This window comes from Cydia splendana, chromosome 9, assembly GCF_910591565.1.
Source record: "Cydia splendana chromosome 9, ilCydSple1.2, whole genome shotgun sequence".
Lineage (NCBI taxonomy): Eukaryota > Metazoa > Arthropoda > Insecta > Lepidoptera > Tortricidae > Cydia > Cydia splendana.
The window spans coordinates 5,059,144-5,070,245 of record NC_085968.1 but is presented as its reverse complement, the minus strand read 5'-3'; the positions used below and the strand labels follow the sequence as shown (position 1 = coordinate 5,070,245).

The 11,102-nt window shown below is 40.1% G+C and overlaps 1 protein-coding gene across 1 annotated transcript in view; it reads right to left on the bottom strand.

Annotated features, from left to right (window-relative positions):
* The window catches only part of LOC134793440 (MAP kinase-interacting serine/threonine-protein kinase 1-like), a 362,541-nt gene that overhangs the window by 330,827 nt on the left and 20,612 nt on the right, over positions 1-11,102 (bottom strand). The window lies entirely within an intron of this gene.

The window sequence follows — 11,102 nt, the reverse complement described above, 5'->3', positions numbered from 1 at the left end:
CGTAAAGTTTTATGAATAAGTGGGTAGGTATATCGGAGGAGGATAATTTACAGTTTTACGGAGGTTTCATACCTAATCACATACCTAATATGTACATCTCTTTTAGTAACTCCATAATAACAATCGTTTTATGAAAAGTAATTGATTTGACTCGACAGTAAAATAAACTACCTATTGTAAGTAGGTACCTTTAGGGCTGATTTAGACGATGCGAGAACTCGCATGCGAGTTTCATACCATTGCGGGTTTTGATCGGTCGGTTGAATTGGACGTAACCAACAGTCCGCAATGTAAGTACCTAACTAAAATCGCTTGCGAGTTCGCGCGCCGTCTAAATCAGCCCTTAGTCTGTTTTCTTAACTATGAAGTAGGTACTGCCCATACAAAATAGTATGGAACGCTCAATTGTTTCTTTTATTTAATATACCGATAAAAAATACTCCAGTTATATGTACCTATTATATGTAAGTAAGAAATCCGCAACGCAGGCTTCGTCCGGTGGCTACAAATGCAAATCAGCAACATACTTCGTCCCAAACATACCAATGATGATATCCGCAACAGGCTTCGTCATTTTCCGTATATACAGGGTGATCAATCCAAATGGGTCAGTATGGAGAAGTCAGAAACTATAAGAGATAGCGAAATCTGTTCTTAGGAACCATGGCTTCGATTTTAGATTTAATAATTCAATTCAATTCAATTCAATATTTTTATTTCGAATAAAAAAATCCATATTATTGTTAGTACAAGGCTCAACAACCCTTATAAATCTATGTTAGTGATAAAAAGAACATAAAAACAAACAAAAATAATTATGTACAACTAAAATCGGCGTGGTGCGGCGACCGGCGGCGCGTGCAGTCGCACCCAGCGCGCGAACATAGGCGAGTCCCAGCGCTGCGCCAGCACGTTTAGAATATTGTTTGGGCTGTGGCGAAGACGGTCGACTAATGACGCACACCGTTTTCTAATTATTGCGTCGAAACTATCGGTGTGCATAATAATGGCATTCAATTTTTTTTTTAATCTATCATACATAACCGGGATTCGAACCTGGTCAATATTCTTGTTGTTTGTTTGTATGGCAACTTTTAAACGATGCGTGATAGGTGGGGGGTGCTCGACCAAATATCATAGAGGGCCCCGAGACAAAACAAAGTACATTAAAAAAAATTCAAAATGGCCGTCTTTTTTTAAATTTTTTCAAGTTGGTCCGAGCGCGCTGAGATTTGGCATGCGGCGAGTCTGGGGGCCCAAAATTACCATGTCAAAAATTTTTTTTGGAAAAATCCAAAATGGCGGCGGACACGGGCAAAGTCAAATTTCCAAGTAGGTTAAGCGAACCCGAAGGGCGAGTTTCAGGCCGGGAGGCCGAAGACCGACCCCGGCGGAGGGCCGAAGGCCCGGAGCCTCCACCCCGACTCCCAAAACGCGACTCCCAATAGGAAAAGTGTTGGGTCGTGTTTAAGCTCCAACTTCCCCCTTTCGTGTGACGCTTCGGGCCTTCGGCCCTACGCGGAGCTCGGCCTTCGTTTACTCGGCTTCGGCCTCGCGTTTTGGGAGTCGGGGTGGAGGCTCCGGGCCTTCGGCCCTCCGCCGGGGTCGGCCTTCGGCCTCCCGGCCTGAAGTTCGCCCTTCGGGCTCGCTTAACCTACTTGGAAATTTGACTTTGCCCGTGTCCGCCACCATTTTGGATTTTTCCAAAAATTTTTTTTGACATGGTAATCTTGGGCCCCCAGGCTCGCCACATGCTAAATCTCATCGCGCTCGGACCAACTTGAAAAAATTAAAAAAAAATCGGCCATTTTGAATTTTTTTAATGTAGTTTGTTTTGTCTCGGGGCCCTCTATGATATTTGGTCGAGCATCCCCCACCTATCACGCATCGTTTAAAAGTTGCCATACAAACAAACAACAAGAATATTGACCAGGTTCGAATCCCGGTTATGTATGATAGATTTAAAAAAAAATTTAATGCCATTATTATTAAATCTAAAATCGAAGCCATGGTTCCTAAGAACAGATTTCGCTATCTCTCATAGTTTCCGACTTCTCCATACTGACCCATTTGGATTGATCACCCTGTATATTAAATACTAGCTGTGCCCGCGGCTCTGCCCGCGTGGAATTCGGTCTGTGTCAGTAAGCGGCTAATTTCTAATCCTAATTTCTCTCCCTCTCCCCTGGAGGCGGAACTTGAAGTAGGTAAAGTTGACAGATGGATATGCTAGAGGACTGAAGTCCAGATAAAATATTTTACAATTAGGTACCACTAAATAAAACTACACTCCAAAGTCAATAATTTTTTCGCCCTTATTCAAATTTTACACGTGATTTAAACGACAGAGTAGGTAGTAGGTGTATATCGGACGATACAGTAAGCCGTAAGGTATACGCGCGCGAGCGAAAGCGAAGCGGCCTGCCTGTGGCTAGACCGCCACTCACCGTGGTCTTCTTCAGACTCTTGAGGAAGACACGTGCCCCTTGTAACCTCAATGCGTTGCGAGACTTTCGGGAATGATTCGATTGTTTTCGGGAATGCATGGTAATGTGTATAAAATGCGAGTCCCAAATCATTTGACTCCGCAAACGACCAGTGCCGGATTAAGATATTTTGATACCCTAAGCATTTCTAGACCATGGTGCCCCCTCTCCCTAGGGTCATCAAGATTACATTGAATTTTTTTGGTAAATTGAGTGACGTTCATTGCCGCATTACAGCTAAGAATGGAAATTAATCACATCATTTTATCACGACAATTGACAGTGCCGCAGCAGTAACGTTGCAACAGAGTACTTAATGCTGCTGCAGTCGCCACCCGAATGTCACCTTTATCACATCTTAGAATGTAATTGAAAACGCGAGCGAAGCGAGCGCGAAAATTTTTCGATATAAAAACGCAATTTTATAGACAGTTGTACATTTTTACTTTTAGTATGGAAATCAGTCACATCATTTTATCACGAAAATTGACAGTGCTGCAGAAATAACGTTGCAACAGAGTAATGCTGCTGCAGTCGCCATATCTTAGAAATTAATAGAAAACGCGAGCGAAGCGAGCGCGAACATTTTTCGATATAAAAACCCAATTTGATAGACAGTTAGACAGTTGTGCATTTTTACTTTTAGTATGGAAGTCAGTCACATCATTTTATCACGAAAATTGACAGTGCTGCAGCAGCAACGTTGCAACAGAGTAATGCTGCTGCAGTCGCCATATCTTAGAAAGTTATTGAAAACGCGAGCGAAGCGAGCGCGAACATTTTTCGATATAAAAACCCAATTTGATAGACAGTTAGACAGTTGTGCATTTTTACTTTTAGTATGGAAGTCAGTCACATCATTTTATCACGAAAATTGACAGTGCTGCAGCAGCAACGTTGCAACAGAGTACTCGTAATGCTGCTGCAGTCGCCATATCTTAGAAAGTTATTGAAAACGCGAGCGAAGCGAGCGCGAACATTTTTCGATATATTATTAATTTATTAAATCAACATAATTATTCAATTATTTTTGTTGATATCCGTGTCTTCTAAACTTAGAGGTAATTTGGCAAAATCTTTCCTCGGTGGCTTATTCATGTCACAACGTATCCAATTCAGCTCCATCTGTTAGTTTACCAGGGTACTCAATAGTGGTAGAACATATTTGAAAAAAGTTTGCCCCTCCTTCCTAAGTAGCGCCATAAGATTCAGGGGCAAACTTAAGTCAATCGTGTTTTGTGGCTACCCCCCCTTTTAGGGGTTGAATTTATATAGCCTATAACCTGGCCGGGGATTTTCTCGACAGATTAGTAAAGTTTTCATCAAAATCCGTTCAGCCGTTTTCACGTGATGCGCGTTCAAATAAACAGACAAACAGATAAACAGATAAACAGACAAACAGACAAAAATTCTAAAAACTTTTGGAACGTGTTGTGTTATCGATTCTAAGTAGCCCCAGCCAACTTTTTTTCAAATATCTTCCATGTACAGACTTTCGACCGTCTTCAGCTTTATTATATGTATAGATAGATAGATAGATAAAATGTATGGCGTAGTACTTTATAGAACAGACTATACCTATTCATGTTGCCTGTCAATAAAATTTCCGGCATCCAATCCCCCACCCAAGTCCAAAACACCCGGTTAACGTAGGCAGAAATAAAAACACAAAAGTAAATTGTAGTCGAGTTTTGAAAGGCGGCTATTGTGAAAGTTGTCAGTTTGTGTCGGGCTGTGTGTCGAACTCATCAAACTTGGCCGGCGGAAGTTTCAACGGCGAAATATTGTATTTTTGCGAGGAAGCGGTGTCGTGAGTTGGACACGAGTTTGCCATTTTGTACCGTTCATGGAACGATGGGTACATTGATTATATCGTTTATATCGCAGTAGATTTCGCGCTATGAAGCAAAGGTGAAGCTTTGAAGTTAGGTAAAAGCATCTTTTAGTTGCTGATACGTTTGACTAAGTAGCAAAATATATATTATCATGTTTCCTTACGTTATTGTAAAATATTTCAACTGTGTAAATGGCATTATTAGCTGAAATGTTTCTAATTATCTAATTAATGTTGCAACTTTTTACTTAATTTACAAGTACCTATAATCGAGTTCACAAACTTGAACGAACTAAATCCTGGCTTATTTCGCTTCTACTGTTTTATTTTGTCAAAAAAGTTTTTATAAAAAAAGTCAAAGAATATTTCCAAGAAACAGCAACAATTTCAACTATAGTTTGAAGTTAATTCCTGAAGTTCATATACGTCAGGGAGGAAGTTTTTAAGCCGTCTCGAACATAGATTACGTCGCCCACAACCCACAGTAAACTTTGTTTGTTTTATTTTTTTAGGCAATAGGTACCTACTATTCTCAGGCCAATTTCGTATTTTCGATTCGGCGATGCTTCTTCGACGATGGATGCGCTGGTGGCCTAGCGGTAAGAGCGTATCTCAGCGTAAGAGCGACTTGCAATCCGGAGGTCGCGGGTTCAAACCCCGGCTCGTACCTATGAGTTTTTCGGAAATTATGTACGAAATATCATTTGATATTTACCAGTCGCTTTTCGGTGAAGGAAAACATCGTGAGGAAACCGGACTAATCGCAATAAGGCCTAGATTCCCCTCTGGGTTGGAAGGTCAGATGGCAGTCGCTTTCGTAAAAACTAGTGCCTACGTCAATTCCTGGAATTACTTAGTTGTCAAGCGGACCCCAGGCTCCCATGAGCCGCGGCAAAAATGCCGGGATAACGCGAGGAAGAAGAAGAAGAATTTGGTATTTTCGACATTTTTCGATTCCATTTTCTATCGTAGAAGTCGTACCGTCAAGTGTAAAAATATGTGTGCACAAATCATCTCAAAAATATGTCCCATAGCTCTTATGACAGCGAATTAAGCTATGGGACATATTTTTGAGTAAGTTGCCTACACCCATATTTTTAGGCTTCGTTTCTAAAGTATCTACAAATAGGGTAATTGCGTCAGATTACCGTCCGGTGCCAGTTTCCGTCCACTTGACGGATTAGCAAATAATATATTTCATTATTAATTTGCTACTTGTGAAATATATTTTTTATGTAGATAGATAAATTATTTAGATATTAAGGATTGCAATAAGTCTAAATTTGTGCAGCACTGAAGGTTTATATTCAAATTTCGTCAAGTGGACGAAAACTGGAGCCGGACGAAACTAGCGCATTGACCCTAGTATACGGATTAAACAGATTAACCTCAAAATATACAAGGTTATTCTTGGTATAGTCGTCGTATTTCCAAGAATCAATTACGAAGACTGTATCTAACGAAATTGAGCCGAATCCCAGGAACGTAGCTTTCCACGATATTAGCTAAACCATAGAGAAATACGAAATACGTAGGTTAAGATTAAGAGTGCTCACTCCATACAGAGATAAAAACCCATTTAGGTCAATCCGGACAAATCCGTCATAGGGACAATTCCGTACCGTTCATCGACAAAGCAGCGATTGCTTTTAGTTCTAGCAATCAAAAGCAGATGACCTTTCTTCCTACGGCTAAAAAATAATCTTTAATAGAAAAAAAACCGACTTCTCAACCGAACCGGGTCAAGGTCCGGGTCCGGGTTCAAGTCCGGGTCCGAGTCCGGGTCCGGGTCCAGAACCAGATCCAGGACCAGGTCGAGGTCCAGGTCTAGGTCCTGGTCCAAGTCCAGGTCCAGGACCAGGTCCGGGTTCAGATTCAGATCCAGGTCCGACTCCGGGTTTAAGTCTAGGTCCGGGTCCGAGTCCAAGTCCGGGACCGAGTCCGGGCCCGAGTCTAGGTCCGGGTCCGGGTCCCAGCCCCAGTCCCGAATTGATAAACCTCCTTTTGAGATTTGGAAGTCGGTTAAAAATAGAAATATACGCTCGTGTAGGTACGGAACTGGCTCTATGACGGATTTGGCCGCAATGACCTTATGAAAAGTTTAAAGCGAGCTTTGCGAAAACTTATTTGTAAGGTTATTTTGACGGAATAGCCCCTATGACGGAATTAGCCACATTGACCTTAGGTAATAATATTTAAGCTTAATATATTTTAAGCGAGTTTAAAAATGATTTATAATACGTTTTACAATACGTCCCATAAAACTTATTATTATAAAGTAAGGAAACTTATGTAGGTCTGGCGTGAGCACTCTATGCTTATTTATTTCTCTATGGCTAAACGGACTAAACCCAATAACTAAAGTTACGCGAAGAGGCCGCGGGGCATCACGTCCAGCTACCTTACTATTCGCAAAACGTTTTGTACTCTCGTACCTAATATAATTTGATCTCTTGTAGTAAGAAGTAAGCTTCTAAACATTGGCTCCCCCACTGAATTCGGTTAAACATTATATTTAGTTAATGTATTTAGTTTTAAGGATAATTGCCATACCCTACCAGGGTGCCATGCGACCCTTTTCCATTGTAACATCTATTGTATTATACCATGGTTTGCAATAAACGATACTATAGGTACTATAAGGTAAACATACTGGTGCTCGACGCGGTCCCAGTACATGTCATCTTGAAACTAAGTCATTGTCAATAGAGGTGACAGCAAGGTGTCATCTAGCATTAGCATGTCGAGCACTAGTACGTTTACCTTACTATACTATACTAAACGTGACCTAAAATAAACTTAGCCCCTTAGATAAATGTGGAAAGCATTTTACTACGGTTATCATCAGTCATCACATAGCTTTTAGGAAGTAATAAATTTCAACAAAGGTACTGAACTCAAAATAAAAGCTAAGCGTCACCTAGAAATAATTTTCGACAGCACTAAGTATTCGGCTTGAATGTGACCTTAGGGTAATATTCGACATCACCGGTCGCGGTAAATCCATATACGCACAGAGGGGGTCTAGCCAAGATGACAAGATTGATAGAAAGCGCCAATCGAAACTTAATTAATGTATGGAAATACTCACGCGTCTTTTCGTAGCATCTGTCATCCCGATATATTTTTAGGGTTCCGTACCCAAAGGTATTACTAAGATTCCGATGTCCGTCTGTCCGTCCGTCCGTCTGTCTGTCACCAGGCTGTAACTCATGAAGCGTGATGTCTAGCTAGACAGTTCAAAATTTTCACAGATGATGTATTTCTGTTGCCGCTATAACAACACGCAAATATTAAAAACATAGTAATATAAATAATTTAAGTGGGGCTCCCAAGCTCCCATACAACAAATGTGATTTTTTTGCCGTTTTTTGCGTAATGGTACGGAAACGGAGTGTTTCCGACTCGCACTTGGCCGTTTTTTTCTTTTTCTGTGGCATTTGTCGATGTGTGATTGGCCCAAGATTGGCCCCCCGATTTTACGGACTGTAGTTTGAGTCAGCCATGAGCTCGGCTCCTATGTTTTGTAAATTGTTTATGATTTTAGATCTTGGGGCGGTCACGTGGGCTCCCGCAATATCCAATCCACGTCAACGTTTTTAAAATGCAGTATGCGTTTTATTGCGAACGTTCTTATTGAGTTGAGGTTGTTTCATATTTATTTATTATACTTACTTTATTGCGGAGAGCTGGAAATACTAAATATTGTTAGAATAGCCCATGTAGCACTTTCTGATACTTATGGCTCCTCTACACGATGGCCCAGCGCTGGGCCAGCGAGATGGTTATGGCTCCTCTACACGATGGCCCAGCGCACGACCAGCTAGATGGCCATGCGATGGTTGAGAACACGCACTATGGAATGGGCCACGTGTAAATGCGAACGCGCCATCGCTGGCCCAACCTTTGATGAGCGGACGAAAAACCGACACCGCGGCCATCCCAACGCCATCCCGCCGCGCCATAAGCCATCCGACACCACTAACCTCTCTACACGGTGGCCCAGCTTAGTGGGCCAATACGATGGCCCATCGTGTAGAAGAGCCATTACACTTTTGACGCGTTGTCTAATCCGCTACGCAACGCAACGAATAAGCATTGCGATTCAGCGAGGAAATGCTGCCAGCATAATCGGCACTATGCCTCAGGGGCCATCTTTAGCTTTAGATTTTTAGTTTTTAATTATTTTTATGTTTTTATTTTATAACAATATATTACTATTTGTAAGATTATTTTAAATTTATTGTTTGCGATGGTTAAATAGTTGAAAATAATTAAATAGTGACATAATTGAATTTGTCTATCCTCACATAGCACCTTTTACAAATTCTTCACCTTCACCGTCCAGCTGGACTAATCAAATCAAAAAATCAACGGTTCTTAATGAACGAAGCAAAACATTTAATAAACCAAATACAGCTCCATATAAACAGCTTGAAAGGGCGCCGTATTTTATCAGGGCACTGATAAATTGCTCCAAATTCAATTTAAAAGGGGTAATGTTTGTGTCCCTATTACGACGTCACTCGATGGCACACTGTGAGTCGATAGCTGCCTGTTATGGACAAAAAGTATAGTAAGTAAAAGTAAGTACCATACATTTTCATGTGTGAGTCGATTTTTATTTTGTTGCCGTATTTTTTCGTCAGATTTCGATAAAATGGGGAGACAGATAGAGTTCCCTAGTCTTACAATATAAGAGCAATTTCTGAGTATGCCCTAAAAAGTCTTCCTCTGAATGATGAAAACGTATGGAATTTTCATAACTCAATGGAAAATTACATAGGTAAAATTTTAAATTTGTAAATTGTAAGTTTCTGTTTGGCCCAATGGTTGACTGATAGAGAATGCCTTATGGCATTAAGTCCGCCATTTGTACTTTCTTGTATTGTGCAATAAAGGTTAAATAAATAAATAATAAATAAATATTAGGAACATTGTTTAGACCCAAATTGAAATTACACGTTTATACGTCCCAAAACAAAATGAGGTGCTCTTCAAACCTACCAAATTTTATCAAAATCTGACAATAATAAAATAAGTAATAAATAAATCACAAAAAGAATAAAAATCGGACTTAATCTGCCCACCTTGTTGGGCTACGGTCTGTAGGTCGTTTGCCATCAACCTTGCCAGTAACTATGAGTTGTTCAAGATTATGACCTTCTTTCCTGGCTATGTGACCGAAAAACTCTAGTACAGTACAGTAGTTATTACAGAAAGAAATAAGAACACGGAATTAATGATGTAATTCTATACTATCTCCGATTGTATATTCAAAATATTTGTAAATGTTATTCAAAGCTATTTCAATAAGATAAAATCCCAAATATCATAAGTTTGCCTTTGTCCGCGGCACCTCGTTTTCAACCCACAGTGCCGCGTCTATAAACTCTGTCGGTCCACTGAACAATTGAAATATCGAGCCCTTCTCCGGCATAAAAATATTGGGGTCTACTACGAGTACGCCGCGTTTTAAAGTAATTGGGTTCAGATTAACCGTAGCGCGTAAGATAAATACGAGTAAGTATGAGGTGGGCGAGGTGTTGCTCCATTGTGTAACAACCACGGCAGACTACCCATTTCTTAAGTAATAATAGGGTATTTTCCTACTAGTCAAATCAGTTACTTTTTTAGAACTGTCAAAACGATTTGCTAAATATGGAATTTATATGAAACATTACATCGTGACGTCTCGGTCAACTCACCTACTGTTTATATTTCTATCCGATTTATTAAATAGAACTTGTGTTTAAAAATAACTTCTATCTGCGTTTTTCTAATAATTATCTGGTGCTTTATTTCATGCATGGTGTAAAATAATTTATTTTAAATACAGTATAAAACCCTATTTCTGATTGATTTCATTTTTTTTTTAATTTTGCGGGTACGGCAACATTGCCAGAATCAGGTATAAAACACGGCCCTCCTGCCCGGAGTAGTCAGTCGTCGCCATCGATTGAAACTGTAAACACTTAAAGTGAAGTTGAAGTTAGAATAAATCGTATTATTCGAACTTAGAATAAAGTCAAGTGATATATATTATAAAGTTGTTTTTGTGTTTATCCCTTAATAAACCTCCAGGTTTCAATTGTAAATTGTTTTCCTTAAGAACAATATTATTCATACTCGTATCATGTTATCGAGAGCTAGTTTTTAAAATGCAGCATGCGTTTTATTGCGAACATTTCGGAATTGTCAGAGTCCAATTCAGATTTAAAAACCTGTTACGGTTTTGAGCTTATATTGATACGAGCTTGTGAAAAGTTAAAGTTGAGCACCAAGGCGATCGCCAAGGTCGTATCAAAACCATAACAACGTGCTAGATTAGAATCGACTTCTCAGTCTCGCTTAGTGCGTCCGGGCAAAAATGGCGTATTGTAGTGGAGTTATATGTTGTGATCTTTAATTTTTAGAGTTCCGTATTCAAGGGTAAAAACGGGACCCTATTACTAAGACTCCGCTGTCCTTCCGTCTGTCCGTTTGTCTGTCTGTCTGTCACCAGACTGTAACTCAAGAACCGTCATAGCTAGGCAGTTGAAATTTTCACAGATGATGTATTTTTATTGCCGCTATAACAACAAAATTACTAAATATAAAATAAATGAATATTTAAGTGGGGCTCCCATACAACAAACGTGAGTATGGAGCGCCTTGATAGGTGTTTTTTATGAGTTACCTACCTATGTAAGCCGGGGCGTATTTTGAAATTTGGCGCTCCACGCCAATACGTGTTGCCGCCCCAGAAGTCAAGGAAGAAAATGCAATCCGGGTGGCACCAC